Genomic DNA, 23,363 nt, shown 5'->3' on the forward strand with positions numbered 1-23,363 from the left:
TGATGACTATTTTAATTAAACATTTACTTTGAAAGCATAAAAATATAATTAAAATTTCAAACAGTAAACTTTTTTACACATGATCTAAAAAATTAATGCCAGGAAAACTCTCAAAATCAGACTATAAACTATGTCCGTACACTATGACAGGAACACAGTAACCTAAAGCTTACATTTTTAAAATGCACTGATCTTTACCTCAACAGAACAGTGCAAGATGTATGTTTTCCCAATTTATCTTTTGTCTGATAATGAAGTCACACTCTCAAGCCAAAGCAAGTCTGTTCCATAACATCACTGAGAATAGAAATCGTCTTAAATGGAGGCTGCAAATATGGAAGGAACAATAAACCCCAGATTCACATAAAAACTTTCTTGAAGTTACCAAGCTAGAAGCCTAAGATTCCACAAAGAGCCTACTTCTAGTTCTGTCTCTGGTTGCGTTTATAACATGTTCTGACTGTTTGCCTTTTATTGGGGACTGTTCTTTACATGCTGCTGCTGCTGCTGCTAAGTCACTTCAGTCGTGTCCGACTCTGTGCGACCCCATAGACAGCAGCCCACCAGGCTCCTTTGTCCCTGGGATTCTCCAGGCAAGAACTCTGGAGTGGGTTGCCATTTCCTTCTCCAATGCATGCATGAGTGCATCCTAAGTACGTTCAGTCATGTCCAACCCTGTGCAACCCTATGGACAGCAGTCCACCAGGCTCCTCCATCCACAGGATTCTCTAGGCAAGAACACTGGAGTGGGTTGCCATTTCCTTCTCCAGTTTTTTATATGCAGTACTTAACATTTATGAATTATTTTAACCCTCACATTAACTTTGTAGTACTTAAAATAATTATGCCCATAGACCAGATGAGAACATTGGAACAAAAAAGGGTTGTAAAATTTGGCCTAGAAATGAAGTTTTTGAGAAGTCTGTACAGCAAAGCAGTTGATTTGGAACATTGTGTTCATTTTCATGTCATGTTCTGCAGTTTTGTATCCTTCTTTATTGTAGTGAAGAGAAAAACTGTTGATACACAGGAATTTCTTTCCCAGATTAAAAAGAAAAATGGTTATTTGTGTTTTGGATTGTGTTCCTCAAGAAAACTGAAAAAAAAAATTCTAGAGAAACTAGATTCATATGAAAAGGGGCAAAGGACAGAAAGTGTTAGTCGCTCAGTCGTGTCCAACTCTTTGCGACCCTATGGACTGTAGCCCACCAGGCTCCTCTGTCCATGGAATTCTCCAGGCAAGAATACTGGAGTGGGTTGTCATTCCCTTCTCCAGGGAATCTTCCCAATCCAGGTATTAAACCTGAGTCTCCCGCATTGCAGGCAGATTCTTTACCATCTGAGCCACCGGGGAAGCAGAGAGGAGTGGGAATAGAGCCTGAGGGAAAAAGAAAGATAGCAGCCAGGACTTTGAGCCCAAGATGGAAAGAGACTGGGGCAACTGCCGTTCTATGATATACACGGTGCTAGGGCACATGGGAAAGAGGACTTTAGGCAGTTTTACTCTATGCAAAGGAATTTCCATTAGGACCATTGTTGAGAGACATAAGTGAGGGCTAAATGAATTTTCTTGGGATTTTTTTTTTAATATTAAGCTAATATATTTTTAATGCAACACAGCTTTGAGACAATTCATAATGTGCTCAGATTAATGTTACCCTATTAAAGCTAATACTAAAGAGAATGGAATCTTTCCCTCTAAAAGACAAAGACGTTGGGTTGTGGCTCTTATTATCCACAATGAGTTACCACCCATCAGTCCACCCTGTACAGAGAGCAGAGTCGGCAGACTCCAGGACTTGGTGAGTGAGTCAGTGAAGCCCCCTGTCTCCCACGGAGCCCCATCTAAGGAACAGGACAGAGCCCACACGTGAGTCAGGGGCTACAAATGTGACCAAGTTTTAGTCTCTTTCCGTAAGAAATGCACCATCTGGCAGGACAGAACCGACATATAATGATGATAATGTTTAAGTGCAGTAATAGTACAATAACGGTGGCACCTGGAGAGCCTCTGCCTTCCTGCCTTGACTCCCTTCTGCCTTTGTACCGCACCCTGATGTTTGCTATAAATAACTGTGGAGGGACAAGCTGCTAACTACAGTTACCACTAACCTGATTTTTCAAAGGCATAAAATGGGAGTATTTCTTTCACAGGCACCACCTCCCCATTGTAAGTCTTTTCCTTCTTTATTGGGACCTTCTTCCAACTTTCCTGTGACATCTGGTTGGGACACAGTTGTGTGGGATGTGATTCTTAACATTCTGGCAGCCATGCTGTGGGCATGAAGGAGCCAAGAGGATGTCAGAGGCACCACCCCAGTGTCCCGACATGGCAGGTCCCTGAATGAACCAACTTCACGCTCACCAGTTTCCAGATTTCTTATGTGAAAGAATTATTGCTGTTTAGCCCCTTGAATTCTAGCTCTGCAATTTTCTAGCTGTGTGATCTTGAGCAAATTATTTAACTTCTTAGTACCTATTTCTTCATCCAAATTATGTCAGTAATAATAAGACTTACCTCATTAGGTTATTGGGAGCTTCCTAGGTGGCACAGTGGTAAAGACTCTACATGCCAGTGCAGGAGACATAAGAGACACAGATTCAATCCCTGGATTGGGAAGATCTCCTGGAGTAGGAAATGGCAACCCACTCCGGTATTCTTGCCTGGATAATTCCATGGACAGAACAGACTGGCAGGCTACAGCCAATGGAGTAGCAAAGAGTCAGACATGACTGAGCAACTACGCACAATGCAGGCCAGCACCTAAGACTGTTGTGACATTTCAGTGAGTTAATACATGTAAACAGTGTATTCCCTAAACTATAGCTAAACAGTCAACAAATATTAGATGTTAATATTATTTGCATTATGAGTTGGGTATTTTGCTGCTTATAGGCATAAACTATTCCTAACTGATACAGACATTGCCCAAAGATGTAAGTGAGCGATAGAGGCTCTCAGTATTATTTGGCAAGCTTTCCAGAAACCATTCTTTACCAGAAGTCAGTGAGTATTTATTGAGCCCTTCTTAAGGGCAAGTCTCTGTTCTTGGCACTAAAGGAATTAATTTGTGGAACTGGGATTTGTAGACTCACTTGATCAATGAGAGACATGTTTTGGAGGGCCAGAAGAATGCTCCTGCTAGATCGTGGTATCACCTAAGGTTACACAGCTCCCTTAGTACGTAGAGAGTTGGTATATGCTTTGACCTATATTTGGTTGTGAGCTGGTAATAACATGGCTCTTCATTCATAGGTCACAACCACTTACCTTAAACAACCAGATACAGATGATGCCTCTATAGCACATTTCATGCATTTTCCTTTTCCTATATGATGTTTTACTGTGATCTCAGCACTTCTACCATGGTATCACTATGCCCCCAGCAAGTTTCACCCTTGGTCCCAAATATTGCCTTCTTTCTTTCCAGCTTTCATTACATAACATCATTTATCAGTACCCAATACAGGGACTTCCCTGGTGGTCCAGTAGCTAAGACCATGCTCCCAAAAGAGGAGGCCCAGGTTTAATCTCTGGTCAGGGAACTAGATCCCACGTGCTGCAACCAAGGCCTGGTGTAGCCAAACAAAAAAACAATTCTTAAAAATATATATCCAATATAGATGGTCTCTGACTTACAGTGGTATGACTTACATTTTTTTTTAACTGTGATGGTGCTAAAGCAATACACATTCAGTAGAAACTGCACACAAAACTGTAATTTTTGAATTTTAATTTTTTCCTTAGGTGATATGGGGTCAGAGAAGGCAATGGCAACTGACTCCAGTGCTCTTGCCTGGAAAATCCCATGGACAGAGGATTGAAGTCACTCAATTGAGTGACTTCACTTTCACTTTTCACTTTCATGCATTGGAGAAGGAAATGGCAACCCACTCCAGTGTTCTTGCCTGGAGAATCCCAGGGATGGGGAGCCTGGTGGGCTGCCGTCTAAGGGGTCACACAGAGTCAGACACAACTGAAGCGACTTAGCAGCAGCAGCAGCAGTGATATGTGGTACAGTACACTCTCTTGTGATGCTGGGCAGGACAGTGAGACCGAGCTCCCAGTCAGCCAGTTAATCACTGTTGTTCAATCGCTTAATTGTGTCCGACTCTTTGCGACCCCATGGACTATAGCATGCCAGGTTTCCCTGTCCTTCATCATCTCCCAGAGCTTGCTCACACTCATGTCCGTTGAGTCAGTGATGCCATCCAACCATCTAGTCCTCTGTCATCCCCTTCTCCTCCTACTCTCAATCTTTCCCAGCATCAGGGTCTTTTTCAATGAGTCAACTCTTCGCATCAGGTGGTCAAAGTACTGGAGCTTCAGCTTTAGTATCAGTCCTTCCAATGAGCATTGAGGGCTGATTTTCTTTAGGATGGACTGGTTTGATCTCTTTGCAGTCCAAGGGACTCCCAAGAGTCTTCTCTAACACCACAGTTCAAAGTCATCAGTTCTTCAGCCCTTGGCCTTCTTTATGGTCCAACTCTTACATCTGTACACGACTACAAAAAACCCATAGCTTTGACTCTTTGACCCATAACAAAGTAATGTCTCTGCTTTTTAATATGCTGTGTAGGTTTGTCATACTATCATGAGGGTAAACCACTGATACACTCACAACCATTCTGTGCCCACACACCATACTGTCTTTCACTTCCAGTACATTATTCAAGAAATTACACAAAGCATTCAATATTTTATTCTAAAATAGCTCTTATATTAAAGGATTTTGCTCAATTTTAGATTATTGTAAGTGTTCTGAAGTGGGTTTGGCTAAGCTATAATGTTGGGTATGTTTGATGCATACAGTTAGAACTGTACATGGAACAATGAACTGGTTCCAAATTGGGAAAGGAATACCTCAAGGCTGTATATTGTCACCTTGCTTATTTAACTTATATGCAGAGTACATCATGCAAAATGCCAGGCTGGATGAAGCACAAGCTGGAATCAAGATTGCCGGGAGAAATATCAATAACCTAAGATATGCAGATGACACCACCCTTATGGCAGAAAGTGAAGAGGCACTAAAGAGACTCTTGGTGAAAGTGAAAGAAGAGAGTTAAAATGCTGGCTTAAAACTCAATATTCAAAAAAACTAAGATCAACGCATCCAGTCCCATCACTTCATGACAAATAGATGGGGAAACAATGGAAATAGTGACAGACTTTATTTTTGGGGGTTTCAAAATCACTGCACATGGTAACTGCAGCCATGAAATTTAAAGACATTTGCTCCTTGGAAGGAAAGCTATGACAAACCTAGGTAGCATAATAAAAAGCAGAGATATTACCAACAAAGTTTGTATAGTCAAAGCTATGGTTTTTCCAATAGTCATGCATGGATGTTAGAGTTGGACTATAAAGAAAGCTGAGCACCAAAGAAGTGATGCTTTTGAACTGTGGCATTAGAGAAGACTCTTGAGAGCCCCTTGGACAGCAAGGAGATCCAAGCAGCCAATCCTAAAGGAAATCAGTCCTGAATATTCATTGGAAGGACTGATGCTGAAGTTGAAACTCTATTACTTTGGCCACCTGATGTGAAGAACTGATTCACTGAAAAAAAAAAAAAAAACCTGATGCTGGGAAAGATTGAAGGCAGGAGAAGAAAGGAACAACAGAGGAAGAGATGGTAGGATGGCATCACTGACTCAATGGCCATGAGTTTGAGCAAGCTCTGGGAGTTGGTAATGGACAGGGAAGCTTGGTGTGCTGCAGTCCACGGGGTTGCTGAGTCTGACATGACTGAGCAACTGAACAGAACTGAAAGATAGTGGCTGGGGCCAGTGCAGAGGAGGGAGGGAGAGTGTTTGAATTTTATTTGGATTTTTAGTTGACGAAGCCAGTGGGCTTCTGCTATTGTCATGCCCATACTCTTTTGGGAGATTGAATAAGGTACTTGATTATGGTTGGTTAAGTTTTCTTCAAGAATGTTAATATAATTTTTTAAAAAGCCAAATGGAAATGATTTTAGATAATGACCAAGCTGGAAATATTTGTCCTAGTCAAAGAGTATCAGAAAGGTTCCATTTTCTCTTTGTCAGTAGCAAATCAAGTAGTCCTACAGCTGACCAAACAGCGTTTAAGAAATTTTTAAAATTCAGTAATTATTCTCACTCGATGTTAGATAACTTACTTAACTGACGTCTAAAGAAAGCTCAAGACTTCTACTCTCTCCGTCTTACTCTCCTTTTCTCCAAGAATGAGGATCCTTCTCTGGATCAATCTCATTCTAGGACAAGGCACTAGAATTCAATCTAGTGAGTGGAGTGTCCTAAGGGATCAAAGGGATGAGCATAGTGTTACATAGGAGAAGAGTAACTTTCTCTGGGAACATCCAAGTCAGATAACAGTACACCTCCTCCTTAGGCCTTTGAAAAACTCATCAGTTTCCCTCTGCCCTTCTCTCTGCTGGGCAATATTTCAGGTGATTCTTTCACACATTGAAGGGGCAACATAAAAATTCTGGGATGGAAGCAATCAGTATTTCTTTCATCCCACTTGAGTTTTGGCCATTAGATGGGCCAGAGCTGGTATTGTTTCTTAATGTAATATTGTACATGTCTGAGATTTCTTAATAATGCTGTAAACTACCTTACTCAAACTGGCAGAATTCTAGTGAGTAAAGAGGTTTTAACTTCTGGGTTTTCTCCAGTTTCTGTTCACCCTCACTTCCTCCTCAACTACTTGAAGATGCAGTATCCAAGCATCTTCCACCCTTATGGCAGAAAGTGAAGAAGAACTAAAGAGCCTCTCGATGAAAATGAAAGAGGAGAGTGAAAAAGTTGGCTGGAAGCTCAACGTTTAGAAAACTAAGATCGTGGCATCTGGTCCCATCACTTCATGGCACATAGATGGGGAAACAGTGGAAACAGTGACAGACTTTATTTTGGGCGGCTCCAAAACCACTGTAAATGGTGACTGCAGCAATGAAATTAAAAGATGCTTACTTCTTGGAAGAAAAGTTATGACCAACCTAGATGGCATATTAAGAAGCAGAGACACTACTTTGTCAAGTAATGTAATGTCAAGTAATGTCAAAGGTTCATCTAGTCAAGGCTATGGTTTTTCCAGTAGTCATGTATGGATGTGAGAGTTGGACTATAAAGAAAACCTGAGTGCTGAGGAATCGATGCTCAAATTGATGTTCAAAGAACTGTGGTGTTGGAGAAGACTCTTGAGAGTCCCTTGGACTGCAGGGAGATCAAACCAGTCCATCCTAAAGGAAATCAGTCCTGAATGTTCATTGGAAGGACTGATGTTGAAGCTGAAACTCCAAAACTTTTGTCACCTGATGCGAAGAACTGACTCATTTGAAAAGACCCTGATGCTGGGAAAGATTGAAGACGGGAGGAGAAGGGGACAACAGAGGATGAGATAGTTGGATGGCATCAATGACTCAATAGACACGAGTTTAAGTAAACTCTGGGAGTTGGTGATGGGCAGGGAGGCCTGGCATGCTGCAGTCCATGGGGTTGCAAAGAGTCAGACATGACTGAGCAACTGAACTGAACTAATATAGAGATGCGAAATTATCTTGTAATTATCCTCTGCTTCATTTTTTTGTTTTTTATTGGAGGATATTGCTTTCCAATATTGTGTTGGTTTCTGCCACACATCAACATGAATCAGCCACAGTATACATATGTCCTCTCCCTCCTGAGCCTCCCTCTCATCTCTCTCACTTCATTTTCAAATAACAATAAATTTTATTCTCTTAATATAAGAGGGGTCAAGTCAAACAGGTACAAATTAAGATATTTTACTACCAATGTATTACAATAAAGAAATGTCTAAAGTGTATATGGAGAAGACTTTGGAAAGTCCCTTGGACAGCAAGGAGATCAAACCAATAACTCCTAAAGGAAATCAGTCCTGAATATTCACTGAAAGGACTGATGCTGAAGCTGAAGCTCCAATATTTTGACCACCTGATGCGAAGAACTGACTCATGGAAAAGACCCTAATGCTGGGAAAGATTGAAGGCGGGAGGATAAGGGGATGACAGGATGAGATGTTGGATGGCATCACCGACTCTATGGACATGAGTTTGAGCAAGCTCTGGGAGTTGATGGTGGACAGGGAAGCCTGGTGTGCTGCAGTCCATGGGGTTGCAAAAAGTCAGACATGACTAAGCAATTGAACTGAACTGAAAGTATATATGTGAAGAAGAAACATAACCACTAAAGAAAAATAATTATAACATAAACTCTATGCCTCATTTTTAATGAAGAAAGCATTTGTATTTGATGAACTTGAATGTGAGGCAAACAAGCCAAAAAGTGTCTTTTTACCATCTGAAATCTGACATTTGTGGTCTACTAACTGCCTAAAAATTAAAGATCTGTAAGTAATTATGTTACATTCTAAATTATCTCTATGTGTGCTCAGTTGCTAAGTCATGTCTGACTCTTTGCAACCCCACAGACTGTAGCCCACCAGGTTCCTCTATTAATGGGATTTCATAAGCAAGAATACTGGAGTGGGTTGCCATTTCTTTTTCCAGGGAGTCTTTCTGACCCAGGGATTGCACCCGTGTCTCCTGCATTGGCAGGTGAATTCTTTACCACTGAGCCATGGGGAAGCCCAGTTATCTCTACGAATATATCTAAGTATAAGATAACTATCCAGGCTCAAACACTGTACAATATTACCCATTTGCAAGGCACAGGTGGTTGAATAATCCTCTTTGGTCCTGGCTCATCCACTGGAGAAAATGTAAGCTCCATGAACACAAGAGGTATGTCTTTTTTCTTCATCAAGAAATGGTCAACTCACCATCCAGTGCCTAATTTTAAAAAACATATACACTAACTATTTGCTGAATGAATAAAAACAAGATGAGCAAATAATTAATAATTAAGGGTGCTGAGAAGGAAGTAAAGGAGTTGCCTCTAACAAAGTGAGACAATAAGCAGGAGACACAGGAGCCCTGAGGATGGACTAGACCAGGACCCACGAGTTATTCTCAGAGCTGCCACTTCTGCTTCTCCCTCCTGGCAACATGGAGCTAAAGGAGCAGCCCCGTGCCCTGTCCACCTCTACCAGCTTCACCATGCTCTAAATAACTGCAGTATTTGCAAACAGTTTTTGAACTTTGAGGATATATTGAACCCAGCTCCAAATACAGAATTAGACTCTGTGCTTCCCCATAAAGCAAATCTGAAGAGCTACCAAAACATCCACAAATAATGACTTGCAACTTAATATCTTGAGACAAACATGTATATGACCACAAAGGTTAAGAGCTCTGCTCCCAATTACTAAAGAGTGCCAGTCCTCTTCATTTTTAATCATCTGTTTTATTGCTACTTTGTTGTCAGAGTCATCACCATGGTGCCTAGCTCATTTTTTATACAGTTAATACAGATTTTTATCAAGTGTGAGAAGTATGCTCATTTCCTCTCTTAATGCCAGTCTCCCTCCATGAATTGTCTCTGACAGCTGAGAGGGGATGAATGCTGTGTGGGATTAATGAGAAGCCACCAGCCCCTCTAAAACCCTTTCATTTATGGGGCCTCTTGAACATTAACATGATCAAAGGATTTCAAAGAGGCCAGGACTGCTATTCACACTAAAGCAAGAGCCGATCCAAGGAACCCATCCAAGAAAGAAGGGCTTTTAAAAACAAATGTAAAAGCCTGTTCTCAAAATTTAAACAGGATGGTGAATCTTAAACAGCCTCACATGCAACTCCGTGTTTGTTAACTACAGAATAAAGATAAAAAGACCAAAAGAGAGACTTGCCCTTCCAGATTTCCTGGTTTTCTTCATACAGCTCAAAGACCATTTTTGCTGGCAGTCTCTGACAATGGAGATACGTGTCACACTCAAAACACAGCATGGTGATTTCAAATTGATAAATCGTATGCATGTATTGGTATCTGAATGTATTAAATTGCTGAAGCAAGGCAATATTTCAATGCAAGCACATGAATGGGCTTTAGCATCAAACTTCCTGAAATCAGTACTACACACAAAGGGTAAATGTCAGAGACGGCAACTTTTTTCCTTCAAATAAATAAAAAAATTTAGTGAAATAGGCCATATCGTATTTCTGTCAATTTCTTGCTACCTAATGGCTGCTGTCCATCTTTCAGGTTTTTCCATTTACCATTTCGGAAAAAGCCTGCCGTTGTTAATATGGTGACAGGACTCCAACTGAGTTCAGGATATTTTTTTGTGGGGATAGAATGGCTGGCTGAAGGTAAAGACTTTTTAAGTCTGCAACTGGTTTTTCTACTTTTCTGCAAAGGAAGTTCTCAATTCTTTGGGTGCAAACTGCTTCTATGATTTAACAAAATCCTTTCAATGAACTTTTTGTTTATGCAAAGATAAAGCAAGATTTTATTGTGAAATAGAAGTGACACGCTTGGTGCTGCTAAAGGGCTGAGCTGGTTATTCTGATCAGTATTGTTACAGAAAATAATCTTTTATAGGAAGCTATCTTTATAAGGCATAGTTTAGCAGTTAGACATTCAGATAATGGAATTAATATTGCCCAGGTTCAAACCCTAGCTTCTTCTGTTTGCTAGCTATGTCATTTCTTCACAATTTACCAATGTCTTTGTGCCTCTGTTTTCTCATCTGTAAAACTGGATAACAATGCTCATCACGGAGCAGCCTGAGGATTATGTGGGTTGATGTATAAGAAAGTTAGAATAGAACCAAAAAGTGCTGATCTCTGTATATGCACTAGCTTGCTATTCTCTGTTGACCAACTTTCATCTCGCAGATTATTTGGTTTTAGGAAATAAAGAGGAACAAGCTCCAGGGCAGGGACCGGCAGAGGAGCTGTGGAGCTGTGGCAGAGTTGCAGACAGGAGCTCATGGACAGGGCTTCATGCCAGCAGCAGCCATATCTGGGGTCCTCTTTTTTTTTTTTCTCAATTACAATCACTTCTGATCAGCTTTGATTATTGAGTTAAATCTCTTTAATTTTATAGCCTTATCTCAGCCTCACTGTGTGAGAGATGATCTTTTGAAGAAAGAAACCAAGAACCAGAGCCAGAGGATGGGATAAGAGGGCAAGGAACAATCTGAAAGATCTGGGGAGCCCAATCACATGCCCTGAGAGCTTCTAGGGATAGGCAAATCAAAGGTTCTGGTAACAAGCATCACAAGCAGGATGAGGACTTGTGTCCTAAGGATTTGGGTGTACAATGGAAGCATGGCCTTAGTCCATGGTCCTGTGTAGATATTCACCCTCTTGTCTGCCTAGTCCCATTCCCCGTGTTTGAGGGGATCCTTTCATTCCAAACATTGCCTTCCATATTCCTGAAACTTAGTGCCTTCCTTACCCCTAAACTCTGATGATAAATTGTGTGAATCCAGCCAGTCTGAATGCCTCGCATATAACTCTTTTTCTGACAATAAAAGAAGCAAAGCAAGAGATCTGGAAAAGAGCAACTCTGGAAAAGTTGACAGCAACACGCTGCACCACAGGGAGCTCAGACTGAAACACTGACGTCAACAATCCCCAGCAACCTCTTCCAGGGTGTGACTTTGATTGTGGTCCTCGTTGCCCAGCATCCCTGCATTCCCATCTCTGTCCCAAGCCTGGCTTTTTAGACTTTCTGTCATTTCTGGGCCCTACCCAATGTCAATAAAATTTCCTTGTATACTTAACTCAAGTTTGTTTCTATTGATATAAAAAGAATCTTAACTGGTACAATCAAATCACCTGGATTGCACTTGAAGCATGAAAGCAACTAATTTTGGGTCTTCCTTATAAACAGAAAAATAAAACACCAGTGACAGATATTTTGAAAATGACAATTTAAATTTAGTTCAAAACTACAGTCTTTAGAGAGGACCACAGGATTATCCTGACAACTGAATTGCCAGGTCATAAAAATTTCTCCAGACTCGACAATGGTCATCTGACTTTTCCTGCCCTTGGCAGGGTAATTGTGATGATATTTCCGATCAGCATATCCTTGGTACAAGAGAAGGATTCATCAAATCCAAAGTTTGTACAAATTCTTGTTAGCTTGGACAGCCAGCCACACTCCCATCCAAGTGATGTCCTGTGAGCCCCAGAATCCCCTCCTGGGACAGCCGTCCTGCCACAAGTGTACCTCCAAACCATTATTGAGCACCAGAGTGGTTACCCTATAGATACTAGTTTCTGCTAAAAAATGTTACTTCTGTGAATTTTTAAAAACTGATATTTTCATAAAGCTTAATTTATATTTAAAGACTCAGCCTTTCCACTATGAAAAACAGCATGGAAATTCCTCAAGAAATTAAAAATAGAACTACCATAACGACTCAGCAATCCCACTTTGGGGCATGTATCTAAAGGAAACAAAATCACTATCTCAAAGAACTATTTGTAGCCTATGTTCATTGCAGCACCATTCACAATAGCCTAGGTATTAAAATAACCTAAATGCCCACTGAAGGACAATGGATAAAAAAAAAATGGTATATAGACAATGGAATATCATTTAACCTTTAAAAGAAGGACATTCTGCCATTTTTTATAACATGGATGAACCTCAAGGGCATTATGCTAAATGAAACAAGCCAGATGATTTGAGAGAACAGCACTGAAATATATACATTACCATATGTAAAATAGATAGCCAGTGGGAGTTTGATGTATGATGCAGGGCACCCAAAGTCAGCGCTATGTGACAGTCTGGAGGGATGGGGTGGGAAAGGAGGTGGGGGGGTCACATGTAAGCCTAAGGCCAATTTATACTGATGTATGACAAAAACCATCACAATATTGTAAAGAAATTATTCTCTAATTAAAATAAATAATTTTTTAAGAGAGAAAATAAATAAAATCAAGAACTGCATGGTATGAGCTATATGTGAAATCTGAGGAAAAGGTCAAACTCCTAGCAATAGAAAGGATAAAAGTGGTTGCCAGGGGCTGGGAAGGAGGGGAATAAGAGAGGTTAGCAAAGAGGTACAAACTTTCAGTTATAGAAAGAATATGATCTGAGGACCCAATGTATTTCATAGTGACTATAGCTAATAACATTATATTGTAGGACTGAAATTTGCTGAGAGAGTAGAACTTAAATGATGTACTCAAAAAAACAAAAGGCAAATACATGAGGTGATGGATGTGTTAATTAACTTGATGGGGGGACTCCTTTCCCAAACGGGGGGTGGGTGTGTGTGTGTGTGTGTGTGTGTGTGTGTGTGTGTGTGTGTGCGCGCGTGCACACACATAGTCACCAAGTCCTAGCCAACTCTTTACAACTCCATGGACTGCAGCCTGCCAGGCTTCTCTGTCCACGGGTTTTCTCCAGGCAAGAAGACTGGAGTGGGTTGCCCTCCTTCAGGGGATCTTCCCAACCCAGGGATGGAATCCAGTTTCCCCTCATTGCAGGCGGATTCTTTACCGAATGAGCCACCAGGGAATCATACCCACTCCGCTCCCCAACTACTCTGTTCCTGGCTATTATTCACACTAATTTCTCTCGTGACCAGTACACTTGTAGAGTGAAAGTTTTATTAAATAGTGCAATTTTAGCAGGGTAGGGCAAAGATGATAATTAGAGGCCTTAGCCATAGAGGATCAGCTGCCTCTAAGGAGAGGGGAGAACGATCAGGAATGGACTCATTCTCCTTCCAGGAAATAATCACAGAGCATAAGTAGTCTATGCAGTCTATCACAGGGACATTTTTACAGTATGATTTCATTTCCAGTGATATTTTTTCATATTTTCTGTTCATTGGTAGAGTCACCCACGGAAGAAGTATTCCGTTTATATCATTCTTAGTTATACCTCCCCTGTAGCTCAAACGGTAGAGTCTGCCTGCAATGCAGGAGACCAGGGTTCGATCCTTGCGTTGGGAAGTTCTTCTGGGGAAGGGAATGGCAATCCACTCCAGTATTATTGCCTGGAGAATTCCGTGGACAGGGAAGCCTGGCGGGTTACAGTCCATGGGGTTGCAAAGAGTTAGACACGACTGAGCAACTAACACAGTCCTTAGCTATACTTCCAATGCAACTAAAAGGATATATGTTCTGGAAATAAGCTTACTAATCAAAATGTTTTTCCTTCCTGTCAGAGACTAACCAAATTCTGCTCCTTTCCCATTATCCCAAGTGCCTACTATGTCCAAAGATACTTTAGACCCTGTTCTTTCAGTCCTGAACACAAGTACATGTATAGAAATTTTTCTCTGTCTGATTTTTACATCTAACTGATTCAACATTACTTGAGGACCTACAATGTGCCCTGCATTATGGTAAAAAAGAAGCATGCAGGGCACAAAGTCCCCTTCTAACTCAGGGTTTTTAAGGGCTGAGTTGATCCCTTCAGCTGACACTCTTAGATTCATACTAATGTAAAAATACATTTTTAAACAACAAAAAAAAAATGCATAAATATTTATCATTCATCACTTCTTCAGAAAAATTCAAAATCTCTTCAGTATGCATCCTAAATACACTGACTAAAGTTTGAAGACTTTAGAGAAACCTGTAGAAAGGGAAAGTGGAAATATTTGAAATGTTAGGCTAAGACTGTTTTCCCAACTTCAAGTAAAACCATAGAGATATCTGAGGAGAGAGCTGGCAGGGGGCAAGGAACTTAGGGAAAGTAAAAATGTGACTGAATCGTTACTTTTGTGATTTTCATCAGGGGAGAAGACAGGGGAAGGAGGAGCAGTGGTAAGGGCAAGGAATAAAATATCTAGTAAAGAGTTTTTCTGTAAACCCTACACTTGAGCCAGGGAGAAAAGTACACATATTTCATCTTGCCCCAGACGGTAGAATTAGGACAAGGGGAACCAAACGTGGGTATTTCACTTGAACAGTTACCAAAGGAGAATGCTTTCAGAGGAACTGGCCCTGAGAATACTGAGTCTCCCATTACTGAGATTGGCAAACTGAGGCTAGATGAAGTTCAGCCAGGATATTGCTAAAGGGACTCTTGCTCTAGGTGAGAGTAAGAGAGAGCTGGCAGAAGAATCTACTCTTTTAGTGGTGAAAGAAAATCATTAACAAAAGTGCCTGAAGAATTAAACCAACTAATTTTACGTATAAAACAATCTTAATATGGACTTTTAAAATAGTTTTGAATAAAGACTAACTTTGTATATATCATCACCAAACTTACTCTCCAAGTACTCTGCCCAGCAAAATATTCCTACCTAAGGGAGTGTAGGCCTGGGAAGACATTTATTACAAAGTCATCTCTTTTATGAAACAAATATTCTTCAGTATTCTTTTAATCACAAATGACCTTCTTAGAACTAACACTGCAGTTATGAGCATGTTAACTAGACCCAGCCAGGGGCCTGAGTAAGAAATTTCATTTTGTTCACAAGTTGCTGTGTTCATTATCCCCCTCCTCACATTTTAAACTCCTTGCAAAATTAGAAGACATTCTGTAACAGGGTTAGTTTCTACATACTGCATATGACAGTTACAATGAATAAAAACAGAAGATTTTTCAAAGGTCTACTATGTCCCAAAGAGCTCAGCAAGGCTTAAATGATAATTAGATGAAGAGTAACATTGTCTGTATTGTAGAATAAGGCCTGATATGCCATCTCACATAAGATACAGAAAATGGATCAAACAAGGTGGTCAGCACACAGGCCTTCCCATTAACTTGTGTGACTTCACATTTGACAAATCCCTTCAATTTTGTTGTCTCGTAAAAATCTGAAGAAAAAAAAATCTTTAAGTTGTAAAGCAGGTAATATGATCTCCATTTTAAGTGAGACATTAAGAGACTGGTGACCTCAAGATTACAAAACTACTAACACTTTGAATCCAAAGTCCATTGTCCTTTCCACTGACTTTAATGAGTCACAGCCTCATTTTTAAAAACATACCATGATTTCTACATCTGATTATTAAATCTCCTTCCCAAAGGACACAGATTGATACTTCGTGACACCTATTTGCTCCATATAAACAAAATTACATATGTGTAAGCCAGTGGCTCTTCCAAACCTATAGGATAGTCTTTAATTTTTTCCGTGCTTATAAATCTTTGCCCACAAGAGTGAGTATCCATATTTTTAACTGGGAAACCTAGAACCAAGGGCTTCCCTGGTGACTTAGACAGTAAAGAATCTGCCTACAATTCAGGAGACCCAGGTTTAATCCCTGGCTTGAGAAAATCCCCTGGATAAGAGAATGGCTACCCAGCCTAACATTCTTGCCTAGAGAATTCCAAGGACACAGAAGCTTCACTGGCTATTGTCCATGGGGTCACAAAGAGTCTGGACTGAGTGACTAACACTTTTATTTTCAACCTGGGACTACACACAACATTGCTCAAGGTCATTTTACAATTAGTAAGAAACTAAATGGAAATATTACTCTGTTCTTTTTTTCCTGTTCCGTTTGTTTAAAATCACAGACTAAAAGACTCTAAGAATTTTCAAAAGTTAGCTGTGACCCATACAGTCAAAGTCTTCAGCATAGTCAATAATGCAGAAGTAGATCTTTTTCCAGAACTCTCTTGCTTTTTTAATGATCCAATGGATGTTGGCAATTTGATCTCTGGTTCCTCTGCCTTTTCCAAATCCAGCTTGAATATCTGGAAGTTCTCGGTTCACATACTGTTGAAGCCTGGCTTAGAGAATTTTGAGCATTACTTTGCTAGCATGTGAGATGAGTGCAATTGTGTGGTAGTTTGAACATTCTTTGGCATTGCCTTTCTTTGGAGTTGAAACGAAAACTGATCTTTTCCAGTCCTGTGGCCACTTCTGAGTTTTCCAAATTTGCTGGCATGTTGAGTGCAGCACCTTTACAGCATCATCTTTTAGGATTTTAAATAGCTTAGCTGGAATTCCATCACCTCCACTAGCTTTGTTCATAGTGATGCTTCCTAAGGCCCACTTGACTTCACTTTCAAGGATGTCTGGCTCTAGGTGGGTGATCACACCATCATGGTTATCTGGGTTATTAAGATCTTTGTATAGATCTTTAGTGTATTCTTGCCATCTCTTCTTAATATATTCTGCTTCTGTTAGGTTCATATAGTTTCTGTCCTTTATTGTGCCCATCTTTGCATGAAATATTCCCTTGGTATCCCTAGCTTTCTTGAAGACATCTCTAGTTTTTCCCATTCTTTTGTTTTCCTCTTTTTCTTTGCATTGATCACTTAGGAAAACTTTCTTACCTCTCTGCTATTCTTTGGAACTCTGCATTCACATGGGTATATCTTTCTTTTTCTCCTTTGCCTTTAGCTTCTCTTCTTTTCTCAGCTATTTGTAAAGTCTCCTCAGACTACCATTTTGCCTTTTTGCATTTCTTTTTCTTGGGGATGGCCTTGACTGCCACGTCCTGTACAAAGTCATGAACATCTGTTCATAGTTCTTCAGGTACTCTGTCTATAAAATCTAATTCCTTGAATCTATTTCTCACTTCCACTGTATAATGGTAAGGGATTTGATCTAGGTCATACCTGAATGGTCTAGTGGTTTTCCCTACTTTCTTCAATTTAAGTCTGAATTTTGCAATATGAAGTTCATGATCTGAGCCACAGTCAGTTCCCAGTCTTGTTTTTGCTGACTGTGTAGAGCATCTCCATTTTTGGCTGCAAAGAATATAATCAATCTGATTTCAGTATTGACGATCTGGTGATGTCCATGTGTAAAGTATACTCTTGTGTTGTTGGAAGAGGGTGTTTGCTATGACCAGAGCATTCTCTTGGCAAAACTCTTAGCCTTTGACCTGCTTCATTTTGTATTCCAAGGCCAAACTTGCCTGTTACTCCAGGTATCTCTTGACTTCCTAATTTTGCGTTCCAGTCACCTATGATGAAAAAGACATCTTTTTTTGGTATTAGTTCTGTAAGATCTTGTAGATCACCATAGAACCGTTCAGCTTCTTCAGCATTAGTGGTTGGGGCATATACCTGGATTACTGTAATATTGAATGGTTTGCCTAGGAAACAAACAGCGATCATCCTGTCATTTTTGAATTGCACCCAAGTACTGCATTTCAGACTCTTTTGTTGACTATGAGGGCTACTCCCCATTTCTTCTAAGGGATTCCTGCCCAAAGTAGTAGATATAATGGTCATCTGAGTTAAATTCACCCATTCCAGTTCATTTTAGTTCACTGATTCCTAAAATGTCGGTGTTCACTCTTGCCATCTCCTGTTTGACCACTTCCAATTTACAGTGATTCATGGACCTAACATTCCAGGTTCCTATGCAATATCGTTCTTTACAGCATCAGGCTTTACTTCCATCACCAGTCACATCCACAACTGGGCTTTGTTTTCACTTGGCTCTGTCTATTCTTTCTTTCTGGAGTTACTTCTCCACTCTTTCTAGTAATATATTGGGCACCTACCAATCTGGGAGAGTGAAAGAGGAGAGTGAAAAAGCTGGCTTTAGAACTCAACATTCAAAAAACTAAATCTATGGCATCCTGTCCCATCACTTCATGGCAAATAGATAGGGAAACAATGGAAACTGTGACAGACTTTATTCTGTGGGGCTCCAAAATCACTGCAGATGGTAACGACAGCCATGAAATTCAAAGATGCTTGCTACTCAGAAGAAAAGCTATGACAAACTTAGTCAACATACTAAAAAGCATAGACATTACTTTGCTGACAAATTTCTGTCTAGTCAAAGCTATGGTTTTTCCAGTAGTTATGTGTGGATGTGAGAATTGGACTGTAAAGAAAGCTGAAGGTCAAAGAATTAATGCTTTTGAACTATGTTGGAGAAGACTCTTGAGAGTCCCTTGGATGGCGAGGAGATCAAGCCAGTCAATCCTAAAGGAAATCAGTCCTGAATAATATTCATTGGAAGGACTGATGCTGAAGCTGAAGCTCCAATACTTCAGCCACTCGTTAGAAAGGACCCTAATTGTGGGAAAGAATGAAAGCAGGACGAGAAGGGGATGACAGAGGATGAGATGGTTGGATGGCATCACCGACTCAATGGACATGAGTTTGAGCAAGGTCCTGGAGTTGGTGATGGACAGGGAAGCCTGGCATGCTGCAGACCATGGGGTCGCAAAGAGTTAGACATGACTGAGCGACTGAACTGAACTGAAAAGACTATAAATTCTAATAGATACTTTAGCTATTTCATTACCTTCCTCTCCACATCAGTTCAGGTCAGTTCAGTCACTCCTCTCCACATAGAATTTCTAATTTCAGTATGTACAAAATGTAAATTATCTCCCATCCAAATCTATGACTCACCCCTTGCTGTGAACTCTAGCCTTAAAAATTATTGCCACTTTCTTCCCTATAATTCCCCCTTACCATTCTCATGCTCTCTTGCCCCATAAAGTCACCCTTTCTAATGTGTTAAATATATTTTTAGATATGTGTATATCCCTGAAAGGTGTTTACATTCATTTATTCAACAAAATATTATTAAGCACTCCTTTATTTTCCGTGTATATTCCTATAAGCAGGTAAAATGGTTAGCTTTGCTACATAACAAATTACCCCAAAATCTTAGTGCCTTAAGAATGAACATTTGTTTAGTCCACAATTATGTAAATCAGTACTTTAAGCTGAACTCAGCCAAGCACTTTTCTGCTAGTCTTAGATGATCTCTGTCGGGCTCTGCCATGCTCCATGAGGTTGATTTGCTCAAACTACCAGAGTCTTAGCTTACCTCTGCTCCACAAGCCTCTCACTATCTAGGAGGCTAGCCTGGCCTTCTTTACATGGTCACTTCAGGGTCCAAAAAACAGCAAGAGAGGTTAAGTACCAAGGAACAAACATTTTGAAAATCTCTAATTGAATCACTTTTACTATTTCTCATCAGTCAAAACTAGTCACATGGCCAACTCCAGAATCAGTGTGGAAGTGGACCACCCAAGCATAAATACAGGACATTGATGCCTGCAAATTGGCATCTATGCCTGCAAAAACTCTTTTACAGTAGAAATTCAAAACTGGAAAACATCTTTGCCTTCATGAACCTTGTTTCCTCACATCTCCATCTTGGTACTTCACCCCTTTAAGGTTTAGCCAAGCAGATAAGTGTAAGCCGGTATTCCTTTGTGGGTTTAATTTCCCTGATTAAAGACAAACTTTTCTTTATACACTTGATAGCTATTCATACTTTTCCTTCTATGAATTGCTTATTTGTATGCCATTTATTTTTCTATGGGATTTCCTGTGTTTTTTTCTTACTTATTCTAGGAGTTCCTTGTGTATTAAGTAACAAATATACTCATAGTTTAAAAAAGCTGTATAACACACCTTAGTGAAGTGAGTGAAAATGAAGTCACTCATTCGTGTCTGACTCTTTATGACCCCATGGACCGTAGCCTACCAGACTCCTCCATCCATGGGATTTTCCAGGCAAGAGTACTGGAGTGGGTTGCCATTTCTCTCTCCAGGGGATCTTCCCAACCTAGGGATCAAACCCAGGTCTCCCTCATTGCAAGCAGACTCTTTACCCTCTGAGCCACCAGCGAAGCCCCTAAAACAACTTAGTTTACTAAAATAGGATTTTCACCACTTGTATGCTATTTTATTTTCAATATATCATACACAGAGACTTGTGATAAGGCATATATGTAGAATTTAACAAATAGTTATAATCATCTACCACTACCTGAGTGGACTCACCATTTATTATTCTTCTGATTTGAGATGCCACCTTTAGAATATACTATTGGCATTGTATACTTGGATCTATTTCTGCACTTTCTATTTTGTTTGTTTTCCATATGACCCAGCAATCCCACTCCTGGGCATACACACCAAGGAAACCAGATCTGAAAGAGACACGAGTACCCCAATGTTCATCGCAGCACTGTTTCTAATAGCCATTTTTGAATGTTTTTAGTGAAGGATGGATCATGAATTTTGTCCCATGCGTTTTCAGCATAGGTTAAGATGGTCATACCATTTTCTCCTCTTATTGAACCACATTTTGCATTCTTAAAATAAACTGATTATGATATCTCATTAATTTAATGTGTTATGGAACTCTGTTTGCTAATATTTAACTTAGGATTTTGTCTCAGTATTTGTGAATGAAGCTGAAAGTTTTTGCTTTCAGCATTATTTGCCAGAGTTTACTATACTTGTTATACACGTCATACTTATTTTTCTGTGAGCTGGAGCAGTTTAAATGGCTTTGGAAATATTTATATTTTAAAGATGATGTAGACTTCACAGGATGTTTTCCCTAAGAAAAAGGAAATCACTTTGACAATGTTATATCTTCCATTAAAATCATTCTATTCAGAGTTTCAGTCTTTTCTAGATTGTAATAAGTGAATTACACTTTCCTAGGATTTTTTTCCTTCTTATCAAACTTTCCAATTTGTTTGAAGAGATTTGAGCAAAGTAGTCCCTTGCTTTTTAACTTCCATGAGGGTGTGTGTGTGCGTGTGTGTGTGTGTGTGTGGTTATTTGCTGCTAAATCATTTCTCATTTTTCATATTTGTAACTTCTCTCTCTTTTCTTGGCTCAATCAGCTTTGTTTATCTAATTTATTGCTTATTTCAAAGAATAAGTTTTCTATATTATTAGTTCTGTTACTTTCCTATTTTCTAACTCATTAATTTATCTTGTATCTTCATTAACTCTTCTGTGCACTTTTTTTTTTTTTTTTTTTTAGTTTGGAGGCTAATTACTTCACAACATTTCAGTGGGTTTTGTCATACATTGATATGAACCAGCCATAGATTTACATGTATTCCCCATCCCGATCCCCACTCCCACCTCCCTCTCCACCCGATTCCTCTGGGTCTTCCCAGTGCACCAGGCCCGAGCACTTGTCTCATGCATCCCACCTGGGCTGATGATCTGTTTCACCATAGATAGTATAGATGCTGTTCTTTTGAAATATCCCACCCTCACCTTCTCCCACAGAGGTCAAACGTCTGTTCTGTACTTCTATGTCTCTTTTTCTGTTTTGCATATAGGGTTATCATTACCATCTTTCTAAATTCCATATATATGTGTTAGTATGCTGTAATGTTCTTTATCTTTCTGGCTGACTTCACTCTGTATAATGGGCTCCAGTTTCATCCATCTCATTAGGACTGATTCAAATGAATTCTTTTTAAAGGCTGAGTAATATTCCATGGTGTATATGTACCACAGCTTCCTTATCCATTCATCTGCTGATGGGCATCTAGGTTGCTTCCATGTCCTGGCTATTATAAACAATGCTGCGATGAACATTGGGGTGCACATGTCTCTTTCAGATCTGGTTTCCTCAGTGTGTATGCCCAGAAGTGGGATTGCTGGGTCATATGGCAGTTCTATTTCCAGTTTTTTAAGAAATCTCCACACTGTTTTCCATAGCGGCTGTACTAGTTTGCATTCCCACCAACAGTGTAAGAGGGTTCCCTTTCTCCACACCCTCTCCAGCATTTATTGCTTGTAGACTTTTGGATAGCAGCCATCCTGACTGGCGAGTAATGGTACCTCATTGTGGTTTTGATTTGCATTTCTCTAATAATGAGTGATGTTGAGCATCTTTTCATGTGTTTGTTAGCCATCTGTATGTCTTCTTTGGAGAAATGTCTGTTTAGTCCTTTGGCCCATTTTTGAATTGGGTCATTTATTTTTCTGGAATTGAGCTTCAGGAGTTGCTTGTATATTTTTGAGATTAATCCTTTGTCTGTTTCTTCATTTGCTATTATTTTCTCCCAATCTGACGGCTGTCTTTTCACCTTACTTATAGTTTCCTTTGTAGTGCAAAACTTTTAAGTTTCATTAGGTCCCATTTGTTTAGTTTCGCTTTTATTTCACATTCTGGGAGGTGTATAGAGGATCTTGCTGTGATTTATGCGGAAGAGTGTTTTGCCTATGTTCTCCTCTAGGAGTTTTTATAGTTTCTGGTCTTACATTTAGATCTTTAATCCATTTTGAGTTTATTTTTGTGTATGGTGTTAGAAAGTGTTCTAGTTTCATTCTTTTACAAGTGGTTGACCAGTTTTCCCAGCTCCACTTGTTAAAGAGGTTGTCTTTTTTCCATTGTATATCCTTGCCTCTTTTGTCAAAGATAAGGTGTCCATAGGTGCGTGGATTTATCTCTGGGCTTTCTATTCTGTTCCATTGATCTATATTTCTGTCTTTGTGCCAGTACCATACTGTCTTGATGACTGTGGCTTTGTAGTAGAGTCTGAAGTCAGGCAGGTTGATTCCTCCAGTTCCATTCTCTTTCTCAAGATTTTTTGGCTATTGAGGTTTTTTGTATTTCCATACAAATTGTGAAATTCTTTGGTCTAGTTCTGTGAAAAATACCGTTGGTAACTTGATAGGGATTGCATTGAATCTATAGATTGCTTTAGGTAGAATAGCCATTTTGACAATATTGATTCTTCCAATCCATGAACACGGTATGTTTCTCCATCTGTTTGTGTTCTCTTTGATTTCTTTCATCAGTGTTTTATAGTTTTCTATGTATAGGTCTTTTGTTT

The sequence above is a fragment of the Cervus canadensis genome, chromosome 25, assembly GCF_019320065.1.
Source record: "Cervus canadensis isolate Bull #8, Minnesota chromosome 25, ASM1932006v1, whole genome shotgun sequence".
Taxonomy (NCBI): Eukaryota; Metazoa; Chordata; class Mammalia; order Artiodactyla; family Cervidae; genus Cervus; species Cervus canadensis.